Source organism: Lathamus discolor, chromosome 1, assembly GCF_037157495.1.
Source record: "Lathamus discolor isolate bLatDis1 chromosome 1, bLatDis1.hap1, whole genome shotgun sequence".
Taxonomy (NCBI): Eukaryota; Metazoa; Chordata; class Aves; order Psittaciformes; family Psittacidae; genus Lathamus; species Lathamus discolor.
This window is the reverse complement of record NC_088884.1, coordinates 104962526-104981257: the sequence shown is the minus strand read 5'-3', so window position 1 is coordinate 104981257 and position 18732 is coordinate 104962526. Positions and strand designations below refer to the sequence as shown.

The following is an 18732-nucleotide window of genomic DNA, read 5'->3' as shown; positions in this document are numbered from 1 at the left end:
AATGTACAGAGACGAAAAAGCTTTTTGGAAATAGCAATACGTTCAGTTCACCTTAAAAAGTAAGCAGATAGTTATCAACTTAAGGAACTTGTATTACAAGAAAATAATATTTAAATTACATAACTAACAATGTCTCAGATTACTTTAGCCTCTTAAAATGTTAATTAGTTCTACTACTCATCTTTATTTTTGTTATGACTTTCACAAAGTCACTGACAGTATTACTTATGGCAGACTCACTTTCATGTTGAGTCCTTAGTACTTTCGTTAGTACAAAGGAATTGGTACTTAGTTTATAGAACAGTTACAGCCAAGCATTTCTTATTTATTCTAAAGCAACTGTTTCCACACACAGGCAAACAAAAATATTAATTTTTTAAATAGAAAAGATTCTTCTAGGCTATCCTTCTGAAAAAAGCTATTTTCACATAGCCTGCATTTCAGGCCTCATCTCTGTGACAAGTGTTCTTTGCAACTAAGAGTAATTTTCCTACCCTGTGACTACTTTCTTTCACAGTCTGTCCCCACAAACGTGGGAGGTCATGCAGAAAGCCCACAGGAACCCACTGGAGAAGCCTCAAGCCCACTGGCAGTGGGTCTCCAAAGTGGATCTCACATTCAAAGTACAAAACGAAGTGTCTGCCAGTCTAAAAACAACCGGTTGTATTTGAAAACTTTGTGCAAGTTTGCTTTGTGCAAATTTGGGGTGGGTTTTCTTTTTTTTGTTTGTTTGCTTGCTTTTTTCTTTTTTTTCTTTTTTTTTTTTTTTTTTTTTTTTTTTCTTTTTCCCCCAATCAATGTAGCAGCGGTTGGCTAGTGATGGGAAATGAAACGTCTGTCCACGGGTGGCTCCCCAGCTTCTCCATCCCTTCCGCACCTTCGGGACGGGAGGCTGTACGAGGCTGCTGTAACAGAAAACCATGACTCCCAGTTTAAGCGCCACGTACTGGGAGCAGCCAGAAGATCATCCGCCTTTGGGGCCAAGAGCAGGTTGCCGTTGTCAACGCAGTAGCTTTATGCCCGAGTCACCTTCGAGCTCCGGCCGTACGCTGAGGGCGCGAAGGTGCCGCGGCCGGGGAGGGAGCTGAGGGCCGGGCCCGGGCGGGGCTGGGCCTGTGTCAGCAGCTTCCCCGCCGCCTCGGGGGCGTGAGGGAGGGAGCGGCCGTGGGGTGGAGGGAGGCTGCGTGGCCGCCTCCCCGCGCTGCTGGCGGCCCTGAGGGGGCAGCGGCCGGCGGAGCCGAGTGCGGAGCGGGAGGGCCGGGCCGGGCCGCACCGCAGCGGTGGGTACCCGGGTCGGAGTGGGGCTGCTGGTGGCGGGCCGGCCGTGCACATGGGCAGGGAGGAAAGGAGAGAGGGAGCCGCGGGGCGGGGAGCGCCGCGCCGCCGTTCCCGCCCTCTCCGCGCCGGGGCTGGCGACCGGTGCGGGAGGAGATGCTGCTCCGCGCTGACTCTCTCCCCGTTCTCGCTTACAGGCGCCGACTGCAATCATACGCGAGCGCTGCTGCGGGGAAGACCGAAGATCTGGGCTCCTCGGTGCCATCACAGCCCTGCATGCGAACGGCGTCTCCAGGCTGGTCGGTAGGTCCGCGGCTGCCCGGGCCGCTCGCCCCTGCGCGCCGGGGAGCCTTTCGCGGCCACTCTGGAGGTGCGTGGCCGTTGCGGGGCGAAAAGGCCTGAGTGGAGGGGGTCCCGATTCTTGGTGAGCATTAAATGGTGTGGGGCAGCGGCGGTGCCGGCGCCGCCAGGTGAGCGGGCAGTTGAGGGGAGAGCGGGTTTCGGGCCCCGCGGAGGGGTGCGGGCAGGGTAGCGGCCCTGTCCGCGGAGCGCGGGAGGAGGAAAAGAGGCCGCACAAAGCTTGGCGGAGGGTGTTGGATCTCCCCCTGGACTTCCTGCCCGGGTCGCCTTTGGAGTTGAACTGAGCGTTCGGTAACTGCAGGACACGCGTGGGGGTTTGCTTGTGCAGGCGGCCAAGGGCTCGTTTTTGCTTACGCAAACCAAACAAAGCAAACTTCCTGCCCCCGAACTGTTTAACAGAGGGAAACTTTTTGCCTTATTAACGTTTTTGGAGGAACAGAAACGAAGTATAAATCTGTTGGCTGGTGATGAGAAATAGCGTAGGTTTCGTTGGCTTTTTATCTCTAGCAATCGACACCTCCGCAGACCGCAGGATAATCTCTCTCATATTCTAGATTGTGTCATTCTCTTTAAATTGCATGTTTAAAACAACAAAGGCAGTGACTTCATAGGGAACCGCCAAGAGCTGCTCTGTACCCCTCCTGTTTATTGGGGAAACATTTGGGAACCGGTTTGGTTTTGTAGGTAGGATCAGAAGTGAATGTAGGACATGAAGACTAAAAGGTTGTTTGCAGGTAATCTGTGTCTAGCCATCTTATTAAGGTGCGAGTTTTGGAGAAGGGAATATGAAAGTCTTTGCATGTGGAACTAGCTGGGGCAGTAACCGTGATCAGTTCACGAAGGCTTTTCAGTGGGAAGAGGACATGTTTTATGAAACTACAGTGAAACTGGGTCAGAATGTGCAGCCTTTCTCCTGGGGCAGAACCTCATGTGAGAAAGCTGTCACTGACTATGTATGTTCCTGGCTGTCTTGACTCCCAGTTCATTCGTTTGGGCTCAGGCTAGTGAAGCGATGACATTTTCATACCTGACTAATGACTCCAGACCAGGACTACTTTCTGTGTTCCAATTATGCATCAGGCCTCAGACTGATACTCTGCCTGAGCAAGTGTGTCTTTGGATGACCAGAAATACATTTTAAAGATATTTCTGCAAGAGTTAGAATCAACTAGGATAAAGACACAAAGACAAAAACAAATAGTTCCATTCTTGTGCAAGAAATACTGATGGGGAAAGAATAAATCTAGTCTTAGAATCTTTTGGTAGTGCAGTTACAACAGAATTTGCTACCACTCCTTGTGCTATCAAATGTGCCTATCTATTCAGCTTTCGCATTTGGCATATGTGCTTCATCAGAAGTGTCTCTTTTATCTGCCAACAAGCACGTCTTTCCATAAGCAGTTTTTGAATGTAAGCAATAATTTAAGGAAAGAAAAGAATCACAACGAGAGATAGAAGAACCTACAGTCTAACTTTTTAAGATGTTTTGTTGCTTGTTTTTAACTGAGCAGTCCTGTCTGATGACTGGAAAAGCACATAGCATATTCCTCCCATAATGGGACTTCCTTTTTTTTTTTTCTTTCTTTTGCTGGTGCATGATAAAGTTGAACCTTCTGCAGATGAGGATTTTTGTATTATTTTCTATTCATTGTGTTTTGGTTTTTTTTTTTTTGCTTGTTTGTTTGTTAAATGTGGAGTAGAAGTAAATACTGTTGAATATACCAGATGTAAAAAGACAGACACAGGCTGTATCGCAGGGTATTGTTATAATGACTTAATTAAAAAAACAGTCTCTTTGTCCTGAGACTGTTGTTTAGTGGACCTGGAGGCTGTGACAGCCCTGGACTTGAGGACACTTGAGTGGATGGAAAAGTATGCATGAAACAAGGAAGTATCCCTGGGAGAAGGATGGGCTGAATGCTAAGCGATGAGTGAGCGCAAAGCACATATTTTCACCAGGATAAGAGTGTATGGAGAGGATGTGACCCAGTAATCTATTCACAGCTTCACAGGCCTTTGAAAGTTTAAAATGGGCTGTGATAGGGATGAGTGGCAAAATAACCACTGTAACTGGTCATCTTGAGCCTGTGATAACTTGTGCATAGCATTTTCATTTCGAATGCCTTAAAGGGAAGTAGTAAAGCAGGCTAGGAAAGGAAGATTACATTCCTGCAGGTGGGAAGTTACCAGGCACAAATATGTTTTCCTCTTCTAGTGGAAAGGAAGTTATTCTGTTTCTTGGCTTGTTTTCCTTTTATGGTGGATTTATTTCAGCCATGTGGTTCTTATAGAGTAAGTATCATAATGAAAGACTGCAAGTTAAAATGCAGTCTTTTTATCTGTTTACTTTTTAAAGAGTACAGTGAAGCAATTATTTTCACTTTTATATGTGGAATAGGCATTATTTGCACATAGCTATTTTCCTCCCAACTGAATGCAGGTATGAACAATAATAATTAGCAGTTGTATAGTACAATAAATCTTCAAAGTGCTTTCAAATCTTAATCAGCAAACCTTAATAGCGTGCTGTTCCTGCGAGAGGTAAGTAATTAGGCAGATAAAATGAGACTGGGCAGACTCTTAAATGGAGTTTATTGATGAAGTGCCAGTCAGTTGGACAAAGCTGTTCTTTATCACTGAAGTCACTGAATACTGGTGTACATTAAATGGCTTCAAATATTTATATGTTGAAATACATGACAATGTGGCCTAAAGGGCCTAGTTAATATAGGCATCTTCTTGTTCCAAGTTCTTCACAGTTGAGGAGACCTTACACTCAAGAGTCTCTCTAGTGGTTGTTTCACAGCACTTATTCAAGACTTTCTAACTTGTGTGGGAGTAAGGTCAGCTCTTTAAGGGGGATGATTTTCTTTTGAAGAGCTTTCCAGTTTACTCATGCAAGAGGCCTAGACCTTTAGTCCATTGGTGATACTGGTAAAAGTCAAAGTGATTTTGCAAGGAGACTTTTAAACCTTTAAACCTTTTAAACATGTTAATATTGGTTTGGCTGCCACATTTTGGACATGTGAGAGGGACCGTTGATTAGCAGCCCAATGCTCTGTCAGTCACCCTTTGTTTTCTTCACTTGCAGAAAAATTGGATGAAATTTTATGGTTTTAAAATGAGCTAGTCAGTGAGACAGACTGAAAAGCAAGTCTTGGGGTAGTGTGTCATGGTGCAGAAAATATTTGTAAGCAGTTACCTTGAGCTGTGCTTACCATGGGGCAAGCCTGGATGGAAAGCTATGAATACCAGATTAAGTTAATGTTGTATGTCGCCAGTTAACTATTAATGAAATCTGTGCATGTGTAAAGAAGGGTGGAACTTCTGAAAGGAGTGTTTCCCAGCCCCACCTCCTCCTGAAGTGAAGGAAGCTGGCATTTACAGCTGGGAAGGGCAGAAGACTCTTTGGTGCCGTTTTTATTTTGTCCGGGCTTCTCTTTCTCCTATGCCTGGTGAGCAGCTAGGCATATTCTTTGTGCATCATTATCTATTAAAATACTGTCATAAAAGGCAGTGAATTTAGTAGGCTGCCGTGGGACAATGATACATGTTATGAGTTTAAAATCCAACTGCCAGGATAGAGATCTGCTCCAGTTAGCTTATGAAACTCCATAGGAAGAATAACAGAGGTGAGAAGGCTTTGTTCTCAGGGTTTCATCTGTTGTTCTGTATCTTTTATGTGTAAATTTAATATGCCACGGAAATGTCTCCAAGTAATATGTCAAAAATTAAAGGAGACCCAGTATTAAAACTGCTGATTTCTGATTGATGTTATTTATAGGGAATACTGTAGTTTTGTAGGATGTTGAGTGTTATTAAGGATTTGTAGATGATGGGGTAATGAGGTGCTGTGTCAGCTCATTGTTCCTGCTTCAAACAGTCTGTCATTAGCTGAGATGGGGTGCTTGGGAATAAAGCTTCCTTCTCTTTTCCAGTTTAGTGTCTAGAAGTAAAGCACAGGGAGAAGAATTGAAAGACTTAAAAACAATGAAAGTTTAAGTGCTCGAGTTTGGAATTGAACACAAACCTGTTCCTGAACTGATCTGATGTTGAAAACCAAATTGCTTTTTTCAGTAGAGCTGAAAAGACCTTCTATTTATGTGTACTTATGCTTTGTCAGAGGAAGGACAATTTTTCTGGGATCTTCTCACAACTCTGGATAATGATTATGTTTTGTTTGTTTCTTGAAAATTGTCTTGATAAAGAACATTTGTCTGTATGGGAGAGATATGGGAAGGAATTTCCTATAGAGTTTGCTGAAATATTTGGAAGTAAGTCTCGAAATGGTTTTTATATGATATGGTGTTGACATCTTTTGTAACTGAGTATTTGTATGTAGTTAGGTACTTGGTTTCAGGCACGTGCAGAAATGTCATAACTGAACTCTGTTATATTTAGGAAAAAAAAAATCTTGTGCTGAAGCGCTACTTGGGTGACTTTTCTTGAATAATAAAATTGCGGGTGATCTGGTTTTGTGCTGTAAGGTTGAAATTGATGCTGAATTCAATAGGAAACATTTCTGTTTATTTCTCAGGTAAAAACTTGAAGAGAGGCTCTTTCCCATGAGACTTTTTCCTGAAATATAGTTTTATTTGTTGCTCTGTAATTTGTTGAGGGAAGAAAGCTATTAGATCATACAGATTCCTCATTTTTTAAAGATAGAATGTGCTTCTCATTGTAATGAATGACAGACTCTTATTGGATAAATAGTGGAAGCACCAGGTTTACCTGTGTTTCATATCCAGTATTAAAACAGCTGTAAAAGCATTTTGACTACAGTTTTTTATATACATGTGTAGGTGCAGCTGATGTTCTCTAGCAGCTGGATGACAGTAGTCTTCCTAAAAGGTTCCAAGATATCCATGTGTGTTGGAATCTTATCACCACTGCTGTGTGCTGTATGAAAGTAATGATACTAGTTCATTGCAGTAGCATGGTTACTCCGATGTATTAGAAATTGTTGCATTCTCTATTGACTTCAGTCTATTTTGGAACAACTATTCAGAGTTGTCAATGTAAATAATGCAATAAAGTTGCATGTTTGGAGATGTAAGCTTCTCTGAGTCTCATGTCCATTCTTCAGTCAGTCTTTATTTTTATTAATGTAATAGCTGGTGTTGTACTCAGGTAGTGGACAGGCCCTTAAAACCTGTTATAGAAACTTCCCAAGGACTAAGTCCAAAGGCTTTCTAAGTTATTACTGAGTAGAGCCAGAGCATGGCTTATCTCATTAACTCAAGGGCTATAGACTCTCTCATTTGCAGCTCCCTGTTTGTGCAGGGGAATCGGTTCCCAGTGATTGATCTCATGTTTCAGATTAGGATTTTTCCCTTTTGAATATTAATTTATTTAGCATCTCTATAGTGTGTAGATTGGCTACTGTATTTTCAGGTGTTCAGACAGAGGTGAGTGGCTACAAGGAGGGCATAGAAAATCCCAATAAACCTGTGAAGCTGGTGGTTCCAGGGCTTTCTTAAGGTCACCAAGGGAAGGTAATGAGACTTTACTTGTAAAGCCACATCTGCTGCACAGCAGGTATTCATAGAGCCTGTAGAAAACGGCTTTTGAAATATTAACTCTACAATTTTAAACCTGTAAGCTGCCTTATTTGGTGTTAAATGTATTCCACCGTTCTCGATGGAGCTGTTGACCTTTTCTGCCAACAATTCCATGTATGGTAATTTTAAAAGATTAAATGGACTGAAGAGGGGGCTAAATTAGTTTGAAACTTTAAGCATTAGAAATAGTTGTACTTGCTGGCAAAGTCATGCCTGGTTTAAATGATGGAAGATTTGGACTTGCACGCTGTGAGAGGCTTTCACAATAGAGGTGTGAAAAAAAGTGGAATATTTAGATGTTTATCAATGTCATAAATAAAAAGTAAAACTTTGAGGAAAGTAGGTAGAAAATTTATATAGAGTATCAGTTCTGTAGAAGAACTTGCTGATTCTTCTTCTCTTGTCAAAATGCATTAGTGGCAACAGTTTTACTGATTTTGCCCGTTTCTCTTTGCATAATTTAGTGTTTCAGCAAAGAGAAAAGTTAGAGAAGGGAAAGGGAACAGATGTTTTGCATTCTAGTATCTTTACTGTAAAATCAGTAAGTGTAAAATCCTTTACTAGTGCTTAGGGTTATGGTCAGTAAAATAATAGCTTGTTTTTGTTAAGTCAGTACAAAGCTTTATTTGCCTTCAATGAATTAACTTGGGAGCGTGAATTCCAGGCAACCAAATGGTTGATACGGTGGTACAAGTGCTACTTTTATTCTTTGCTTTTTAATTTCAGTGAGTAACAGCACATGTGTTACTTTGAGAGACATCTCTGTAGTATACGTTGCTGACTGGACAATTGTGTGGTTAGGTTTATGCAGAATTATCCCTCCAGCAGCCTAATTAAAGACTGTATGTAACTTCCTTAAATGGTATGTTTCAACAGGTGGTAAATACCGTTTTCTCCTTCAGAAGTTTTGTTATGGTATTTCTTTCAGTTGCCTTGTCTGGTATAACTATTTTCCAGTGATTGAGGTCCATTTTACATTTGTTCTTCTGAAGCCAGTTTGATTTCGTCTATGTAAGGCTTAAAATTGGTCTTCACATTAGTTTGACTTATAGGAAATAAGGGAGTGCTGCCTGTATGCATGTGTTAATCAGAGATTTGTTTGGCAATAAGCACTCTCTGCACTTCTCACTAAAGCATTTATCATCTCAGGCTTTTAGGAGGGAAGAGTTTCTCTCCATCCTTCATAGATTCTGTCTTTTAGAAAAGACAATCTATGAAGATCTTTTAGGATCCTTTGTATATCTTCATTCATCTTTTCTCTGTTCTTAGACCACTGCCCTGCACTTGAAGGAATTTTCTCATAGCTATTTGAAGGAGAGCTTCAAAAAACTTGCAGTAAATGTTAGCTTATTGATTATGATTAGAAATCTGTTCAAGGAGTAGCAGCAAAAAATGATAACACGTCTAATGAATCCACTGAAATACTAAAAAAAAAATTGTTCAATCTAGGGAAAATTAAAATTTTCATTATTTTTTTCCATAAAAGTAACTTTGACATTTATGCAGGCTGGTGTTTGGCATCTGAATAGTTACACCGTGAAGAGCAACAAGAATCTCCCTGCTAACTTCACTAGAAATTTGAGTGGGATGCAGGCGGAATACAAATACCGTTGACATTGTTATTGATATGTACCATTACAGTAGACACTGCAATATAAATTTGTATGTAAATTAAGAGAAAGTGGTCTCTCACAGGAATATCAGTTGTGAAATGTTAAATGGCTTGTATTTGAAAAAGGAAGAAATTATTTATCAAGCTAGCTAGAATATACTTGTATAGCACCTGGAAAATTTGACCAAGATTGCGTAGCTTTTGAAAATTAGAAAATCAGTATTTCTTGGCGGTGCACACAGTTTAAAAACAGAAGGTGGAGAAAAGAAGAAAGGAAGGCACGCACACACACAAAAAATCCGTAAAGGCCATACCAGAATGTCCCTGTCATCTCATGTGGTGGCAGTGGAGGCTTCTGTGAACTGAGCTTTCTCCCTGAGAAAGGCTGGGATGAATTTTCAGACCTTCAAATTTGCAAGAACTTTTGGGTCTCCAAACTTAATAGACATTTTCAGGACCTTCCACAGTTAATTATCTGATGTGTGGGGTTTTTATTTGTTTGCTTGTGGGGATTTTTTGTAGGTTTTGTAAGCTTGTTCAAACTCCAAAAATCAGAAATCGGCTTGGGAAGTCTGCTGTAATGATCTGTTATAATAAGATTTGCAAGACACTAAGTTTTTTAGGAAACCCGAGAGCATTAGACTTATGTTTCCTGAAAGAGGTTTCTTCTGATACTATTTCTTTGACAAATATATACATTTAGCAACACAAGCTAATTCCCAAGAAGCTTAATTTTTGAATAGCTCGATTTTTCAGTTTGCCCTGTCATTGCAATCCTTTGAATGACCTTAATAAAGAATTTAAAGATTATCCGCTTGTAAAGATTTGCTAGCTGGCAGTAGTGAAAGTTTGCTTCATCAGCTATATATACTCATTTATTGAGTGGCTTTGCGGTTAGGTTATCACGTGTGGAAGAGCCAAATCAGCCTGGAGCTTTAAGCACATGGGCTAATGTGTAGAACTGAATTACTGAAACAGCTTAGCAAAGCTCCTTCATGTCAAAATAAAATGTGTGTGCTCACCATGATTCTTACAAGCCTCTGGTGTTTCAGAAGACTGTGACTGTAAATTGTAAAAATGAACTATTTTGTTCATGTTTATTTTCAGTAGGTTTTGATACCATTGTATCCCATTAGCACTAGCGTTTGCTTTAAACAATTGGCAAAAACAGTTCCAGCAACAGTTTTCTCCCTTTTTCCTTGCTTCCTGGTTCTGTCCTCTATGAATTTGAGGAATATAATGTATAAAGGAAGAAACCCTTAAGCCTACTTTTTGTTATTTTGTCACAAAATACTAAGGAAAGTCCTAAAAAATGTTATTATAATTTTGTAGTTTTACTTGCATGTTTTATCTTCAGAATAGAAAATATTTTGTATGCTAGAAGATTGTTGTTTGTATTTGTCAGTTACTGTGGTAGTAACTGGGCATAGCACTGCACACAGTAAATGTGGGTCTAAAACCAGTTTATTCTTGGTAGCTGCAAACATTTACTTTAGAGTGGTTGGTAGAAGTTGGGTGACTGTGAGACATTACAGGGTCCTTCAAGACCCTTAGTATGTTCTTCTGTAGTAAAATTTGAGAAGATAGGCTAATATCTTCACAGCAAACAAAATAAAATACTGCTTGTGACTGCTTAATTACAGCTGTCTTACTGGAACAAAATGTCATGTGCTGGAAAAGTGTGAATCTGTTCAGAAAGGGATTAGAGAAATTAACAGAACAGAGACCATTAGTGACAATTAGATTTGACTGTGCACTTATAACCTTTAGGTCAGGAGTTTAATAAACTGGTGATTGCTAAGGAAGGGGGATAGGAGGGGTGGTCTGATCCAGTACAGTACTACTTGTATTGAACATTGTGTAGACTTCTACATACTAAAAGAAATGGGAAGCTCCTCCAAACTGAAAACTTCTTTAATAAGATATCTTTTGTGATGTGCCTTTAAAGCTAGTGTGTGTCCACATGGGCTGACTCGCTGTTCAGAGACGAACTCTAGGAATAGAAGGCATCCAAACACTGGGAACTACTGCGCGGCCCAAGAAAGTCTGCATTACAGCAGACTCCTGCATTGGTTGCAGCTAGGTCAGTGCTCTAGAGGCATCAGCAGTGGTCATGCCTGTTCCTGAAAATGGAGAGAAGTTTCTACCTAGCTGAGGAAGTGTAAACAAGATGTTGGGCTGGCTGGTCAAACTGCAGTTCCTTGCATGTTTGTTCATCCTTTCTGTCCTTATTCCCTTTTATTCAGATCCATTAAGGTAGGATTAAGTAATTGATAGTCAAGTAATCAAGGGGGTTAATTTTTGTGCATAAAAGTCTGGAGTAAAAATAGTTGCTCAGGAAGAGGGGACAAAAAGACTGGAATACTTTGATGATAGCACAAAGTATCTGTAGCAGTATTAGCTGTTGAAGAGGGAAGTGAAAATATGCTACCTGATGAAATAATTAAATAGATTATATAAGTAATTGTCATTTTAATTGGTTTCACATGAAAAGCACAACAAAAACGACTTGTACAGATTTAAATAGCATGTCATCACTCGTCTGCAAAGGAAATTGAACTATTTAAGAACTGAAGGATATTCTGAAATGATAAAAGGTATTCTTTTCGTTCTTGCTTGACTCAACATCAGATTATTGTTCTTTGTTGGTACTAGTACATGTGCTGTTTTGTTGGGTGCTCTTTGGCCTTGCATACTGAAATAAGCATAGAATAATCAAAAAGCATCTTTCAGTGCAAACCCTTTTGTTCTGTGATATCAGATACTGATGAAATTTGTGTCTCTCAGTACTGAGTATTAAAGAGCAGAATAGAATCAACAAATTGTATTTAATGTGGTATGTGAAAATTTCCCTGGTGCTTGCACAGTAGACAGTATAGTTGGCAATATCATAGAAAATATTTTTGTGATTCACATCAACCAAACTCTTTGATATATGCATTAATTCTCACCAATTCTGTCCCACCTGTTGCCACTGCTTTGAGATTGTTAAAGAACTGAAGATCACAGAATTAAACTTTTTACCGTAATACGAACTGCTGCTTTGGAAGTCTGCTGATGATGCAAAATCTTGTTTGTTCTGCTTCCCTCTTCAGTGGTTTTGGAGAAGTGGAAGAAACTATTGCTTGTCTAGACCTTAATAATTTATATATAAATTTACCTTTTCTGTAGACAACATTCATTTCAAGGCTTATGATGTTTTTTCAATGCTAGACTATAAAAGCCAGTTTAAAAAACCCCAAGCAAACCAACCTAACAACACGACACAACTGTTGTGCCAAGGAGTAATATGCATCTAATAAGAGTGATTTCATTTTATAATAGTTCTGGACCCCTGAGGTATATGGTCTTTAAACCATTTTCAAATGATTTGTGGAACTCAGATTTTTTGGGGGTGACAAAAGCTCTAATCATTGGCCAGCAGGCTCTTTAATATAGAGCAATTGTGAATTGTGTATAACTTCTGGGTGAGGAGAGTCTAAGTTTCTTTCTTCTTCCTTTCCCCCCTCCTTCTCCATCTGTCAGTTGGAAAAAACTTTTGGTGTTTTTATTGTCTGTAGACTGATGGTGTAAAATAGTGTTAAGTCTTACAGCCACTTTTATAGAAGTCTGATTATTGTGGAAGAAGATTGCTAAAAAATTTGAGAGTGTGTGATTAAAAGCAGAAGTGGATTGGTACCACCTGTCTTCAGTTGTTATTTTTTGCCAAAACTCAGATTCGTAATCTGTAAATCTGTACTTTTAAAAAATGCAGACTGTGAATGGTTCTATGCATTTATTTCCCCCCTAAATGACTGGGGTAATATTCTGCTTCTAGGTAAGTGGGTGGAAAATGAGCAGTAGTATAAATCAAATTGTAAAAAATACTGTAAAGAATTTTGTGAGGGAAAAGTATTTTTCATCTACAATTGATTAGTAATGGTCCACAGGATGCCTTAAGTCTTCCAGTAAGACTTGGCATCTGTAATGACTTATGAATTTATTATGTGAAAGATTCCAATGTCCCTAGCTGCTACTTTGTCTGTAAATTAGGTATTTCTTCCTTGGCTAAAAGAGTACATGTGCTTTTGTGCAAATATGCTTTCTTTCTAAGTCTACTGTCTGATGAAGGCTTTGTTCTGGTCTCTGTGTATCTGCACAAGAAGGAAGCTCCCACCATGGACTGTGAAGATACTGAGTTCTCCTGTCCTTTAGATTTTAATCTTAAGATTGTAAAATTTTGTTCCTTCCCTCCCTGTTTGTTTGCAGTTTTTTTATTAGTTTGTTTTTTTGTAACTCCTTGCCTTCTTTTGTTAGTATCAAATTGTGTATTTCTGTAAGTGGTGAACCCTTGAGGCTTCTCACTCATTACTAATACTACTGTTTCTCAGATAAGTGTATGCAGCTTGAGGTAAACCAATACAACTGGTCCAGTTGATAAACTATCATTCAAATTCTGTATTTTATAATCAAAGTTTATAGGGAATGCATTTTAGTGAGACAACATATATCAAAACTGAAGACGTTTTGAAACTGTTTATAAATCAGAAAGTTTTGATATCTGTTTCAGACTACTGCCCAAGTGCTTTTTACAGAGCCTCATATTTATGACTTGACGTGCTGTATCAATGAATAATCTCCTTCACTTCTTTTCCAAAGTATTTGCTTAGCGATGGAAGATGGAAATAGGAGTCAAAGAGCTTCAGCCCATCTTTTCTTCTTGCACAAAACTTTGAAATTTTTTTCCTAAAAGCAGTGCTTTCTATTAGAAGTTTATGCCATTTATATACTGATAATTCAAATCATATTTTTTTTATAATATACCCATTTTTTTAAGTTTGCAAGATGAAAACTGAAATCCAGGACTGGAAGAAAATTTAGATTTGTTTGAAGTTTTAGCCATGCATGGAAAGGATGGAAGTTGGTACATTGTATGCAGGCCATATTGTGTAAGACTCGAGCTCGTATTTTTTGGAAGGATGGGATTTTTTGTGTCGTGGTGTTTATTTTATATGGTTCTGTGGATCTATTTTAGGTGGTATTTTTGAATCTCCATGAAATGAATAGTTGGGGTTAAGCTGCTGTACATGGAATTATCAAATTGATTGAGAAGGCAGCAAAATTTGATGTTTTCTTTAACTGTGGTCTAACTCCCTGTGGTCCAGCTGCATCAATAAAAGATTCAAGTGCTGTTACATTATCCTTCTATTCTCCTTTCACTTAATCCCTCACTAAGGCAGTAGGTTCACAGGTTAATACAACCTTCTTCTTGCTTCTTTTCCAGTCCAGCAAGTATAATTTGTACATGGGTATTATCTGTGTATGTCCTCACTCCCACTACCTCTCCATTATAATTCATAAGAATGTTCTTGGGGAAAAAAAAATAAAAATGATGCAGTAACTTGCTTTCCTCTCACAGTTTCTAGGCCTGTGGAGGAAAAGTTTCTGCGAGTTTGTCCTTGTTATGCAGCCAAGGGTGTAATACATCTCTTTGTCCTGTAAGTCTACTAATATGAATGTATTTATCATCCAGACAAAGCAAAACTTCCCTGAACTCTAATTTTGGCGACAGCAGGCTTGGCATTGTGTCATGGGAGGAGGCACTGATGTCTTGTTTTTCCTGTTTTATTGGAAATGCCATCTTCTGTAGCTTGTTCTGTCTTGTCATTTCTCCAAGTACCAAAATATTATGGAGTGCAGATAATGATCAGATGGAGTCTTCATCCATTCTAGTGTGTGAAGCTGAATCAAATATATTGTATCATGGACTATCTCTCTGTCTTTACTGTAGATCAGGTAGTGTGATTTGTGTGGAAGGTCTTGTTACAAGGTCTACAAATCACCCTTGCAGACTTTTTATGTTGCTGTCAAATGATACTGAAGCTTATGTTCTTTGTGGTGAGTGTCCTTTTTACACTCGGAATCCCATTCACTTTCTTGTCTCAGAAACCTCAAGCTTGGTAATGATTTGAAGCAGGGCAGCAAAAAGAGGTAGATGAATCTCTTGCGAAAAAGCAATGGCATGTTTACCCATCTATATGAAAGGACTAATAATCGTATCACCTTTGAGGGCAGTTAAGACATGGAGAATATCATGGTTGTAGGACTGAAGAAATTACACATAGCCTCTGCATTTAAGATGAATCATACATTGGGTGTGTGTTAGAAATTTGTTCAAGGGGCAGTATAGTCAATTTAACAATTGTTAAGTTATAAACAGCAGACTGAATCATGCAGTATATAATGATATATTCTGCTGAAGTGCGGTGAACAGAGTGACAGGCTGAGGGACCGTAGTTAACCAGTCAGATTCTGATTAACTTGTGCAATTTTGGTACAAAGCCATATGTGCTTTGTCAACTCGTGTTTTGGAGCAAGATCATAATTTACTAACCATAGGCATTCTAAGTCTTCAAGTGGCTTTGTCTTCTAATTAATCTGGAACTAAAACCTCCTAATTGCAGGATTTAAACTAGATTCTATAAGCTGCTTGGGAAGATGTTGGCCTCCATAAGGAGCTCATTTAGAAAGCAAGCATCTGTGAGCAAAAATGTTAATGTTTTGTGTGGAATCTTTCAGTTGATAAAGTATCTGTAGATATGCTGCTAAATTAGCTGGTGATAGTTGTCACATGGACTATACTATTGTCAATACTCGGTCTATACCACATCTACAGAATTGGGTGAAGCAGATGGGCAAAGAGTAGGTAAATCTTGATGTATGTTATCAGTTGCAGGAAATGGATTAACTGTGGGTGGTTGGATAACGAAAGTCTGCCTTAAGAAAACAATATTTATTCAGTATCTGCAAGATGGTGGTGAGTAATATGCTTAGAAACCCTGCTAAAGTTAGATTTAACAGGGAACCTAAACAACGTGAGAGCTTGAGAAATACTGGAGTATGGAAATGCTAGCAGCAGATGAGTGAGAATTTTGTGAAATCATATAATGAACCAGTAGGGAATAATATAATAATACCATTCCTATAAAGTGTCTTTTCCTTTTTTATGGGCAATGGGTCTGTTTCACAGCATCAGAGTATAACCTGCATGTTTTCTGCTTGCTCTCAAATTTTTATGTGCCCTGCAATTTGGTTACTGGTTGGGAGCGCATGTGAAGAGAGTATGTACAACTTTAGTCTTAAATTAATTACTGTATGCATGAGTATGAAAGGAAGTGCAGGAAAAAAAGGGACCTGCAATCAGAGAAGATAAATGATCACCTTAGTTGTCACAAATTCTGTGCTTGGGACATGCAGGTGTTGAGCAGAAGAAGGAATCTTGATGCTTGCAGTGTCTAACTCAGAGTTCAATTATCCTGCATGTTATCCAGTTCGGGTTTTTCTTGTTACTGGCTTCACTGAATGCTGTTTAATATAGTTCATGTCTGGAGCTTATTGGTAGATTGCCTAATTTACATTACATTGACAGATTATCAGTTACTGGGTGAAAAAAAAAAAAGAGAGATATATCCTGTTCAAGGACAATGTAATGATTTTCCAACAATCTGCTCCTGAGCTCAGGAAGGGGAAACATCGTTTGTATCTCTTGAACAGCAACTAAGTACTTTCATGAAGTAACAGTTAAATAGGTTAATTTTTCTCTGAAAAGCTACTCACAGTGAGAAGAACCTGCTGTGAGAGTCTCTTAAGGACAGGTGTATACACAGATGATGAATGCCATTGAATTCCTTCTCAGGAAGTGGTTCTGCCTGTTAAGACTTGTTAGCACTATGCTTGCAGTAGCATACACATAGAACGAAGAGCTGGTTTCTGGACAGATGGAGGTCTGTTACTGCAGTTGCAGTCCATCTGCTGGTATCAAATCTGGTTTTACAAACGCTTACAGAATCTTACTTTAAATCTGCCTTGGCCAAAACCTTTAATAGGCTTTAGAGACCCTCTAACAAGGCTTTCAGGTAGTTGACTTCTCAAAACAGATAAGTGTTCCTGCTCATTTAGAACTCTGTCCTTCAGGGTTTTTCTCCTTTCCTGCAGCAGAAACTTAAGCCAGAAGTGAATTGCTTGGTGTACAGGAAGTGCACGCATTCAGGCAAATGCATATATAAATTTTATAGAGGCAGGTGGTAAAATAGTACATGTATGTGTATATGCACATATATATGTGTGGGGGGACGCACACACTCTTTCTCACATGGGTGTTCAAAAGCACATCCTCCCTGAAGGTTTATGTCAAAGTTCAGAGAGGCAGAAATGTAATCTCACTTGACAGTGCTTCTCATTTTCCTTAGTATCAATCTGCCTTCATTTGAGGCAGCAGCTTATCATTTGTTGTCTTTCTAATTGCTCTGTGTAGGAACAGTTGTTCTGTGGACAAGTCAAATCCAACCAGCTGCCTGTTCACATCTCTGGTGCTCCCTTGGAGCATACCTGTTTCCTGATTGGGTCTCTGTATAACAATGGGATAACATCAGATACCTCTGTTTTGAAGAGGTAGTTCTCTTGAATTTGGTGCTTACTTGGAAATATATGAAGTTGCTTTATAAAGTTAGACACTGATTCCTGCTTAAAATTTCGTTAGCGTAATCTTTGTATACATTGTCACACCTAACAGAAGAACAACATACCACAGACCCTTTTACTTGCATTTTTGAGCATACAGAAAGTATAAATCTTCTGCCTAAGTAGCTAAGAGCTGTCTGAAAATGAAATTACTTTTATTGCTGCTACAGAAAAGAAAATGCAGTACTCAGAATAAGACTTGATATTTGGTACTGTGCTAGAATTAACATTTTCTTCAACTTTCAGATAAATGAGTAAGGATCTCTCAGCTTATGCCTTGGTCCTAAAGCTGCGGCTGCTCTTGTGTACACACTTCTTGACAGCAGAAATGTAGGCCTATGTTCTATCTTGTCTGTTTTTCAGGGTAGAAATCCAGACTTTCACAATAAGAATTAATCATCACTTGTGTGAGTAATAGCTTTACACCCAGACAGGTGAGTTCACAGATAAGATATCCATGGTGTCATCCAGCTGCAGACCTCAGGGTCTGTTCTGTTCCTTATGCCATAGCTCCATTTTTTTTTTTTTTTTCCTAAATATGAACCAAAAAATCATAAGCGTCTGGGTTGTCAGCACATTTCTTTTACTGCTGCAAGTCCTGGGATTCTGTGCTGTTGCCCATGTTGTAGAACACAAGCAGTCACTTAAAGAAGTCTGAATTACCAAGGACTTGGAAATGTTACTGTCTTGAGCATCAGTGACTGAAGAAATGATGCAACATAGACCCTCCACATGGGTAGAACCTTCAGGCACCCTAAAGTTTGAGAACATGATCACTTCCACCTGGAGCTGTAGGGCTGCTTCAGAATTGTTCCTGTCAGTCACCAGGAACTAAAACATCACTCGGGGTCATGGCTGAGTAGAGTGTTATTCAGGAGATGGTCCATCTCCATCAGTAATTGTTGACTCTCATCAACTGTTTTCACCAAGAGTAATAAATGCTGAAAATGTGAGTGAGGATGTAGATTGACTTGAGTAGGAAAGGGCAAGAAAACTAGGTATTGCGTAAGACTAGGGTGTTAGGTAAGAAGGCCATTGGACTGTTTGTAGCAAGTGCTTAGCCAAAGAGAACACCTGCTAGGTGGTAATTTTTAAATTTATTGGGGTTATTCTCTTTTTTGTAGCAAAATTAAATATGTACAAGTGCTGTTTAGTGGAAGTATTGGTAGGTGGGATGGTCCACGTGGGAGTTTTAACTCTTGTTGAACTAAGTGTGTACTTAAACAAAAAAATCCTTGTATTGCAGTAGTGCAGCTTCTTTACTTCCATGTGCCTATGGTAAAGCTGGAGGAAGTGCTGGAGGAGTCAGATGCAGATAGGTGTTATTTTCAGACTTGTTCTGTCATTTGGCCAGGTTTTATTCTGTTGTCAGATATTGTTTCCTTCCCAGGCAGTACATATGAAGTAGCTGTTAGTACGAATTAT

The 18732-nt window shown here is 39.4% G+C and overlaps 1 protein-coding gene across 6 annotated transcripts in view; it reads left to right on the top strand.

Moving 5' to 3' along the window:
* The first annotated feature begins 1161 nt into the window (after positions 1 to 1161).
* Positions 1162 to 18732, top strand: part of PTPN13 (protein tyrosine phosphatase non-receptor type 13) — a 123955-nt gene continuing 106384 nt past the window's right edge. For 5 of the 6 annotated variants that reach the window (XM_065689048.1, XM_065689040.1, XM_065689035.1 and 2 more), the window contains exons 1-2: positions 1162 to 1280; positions 1473 to 1578. The gene's annotated coding sequence lies outside the window, so the exon portion shown is untranslated. Of the gene's footprint in view, positions 1281 to 1472; positions 1579 to 5245; positions 5268 to 18732 lie in introns of those variants that run through there. The other variant, XM_065689025.1, reaches the window with a different exon arrangement.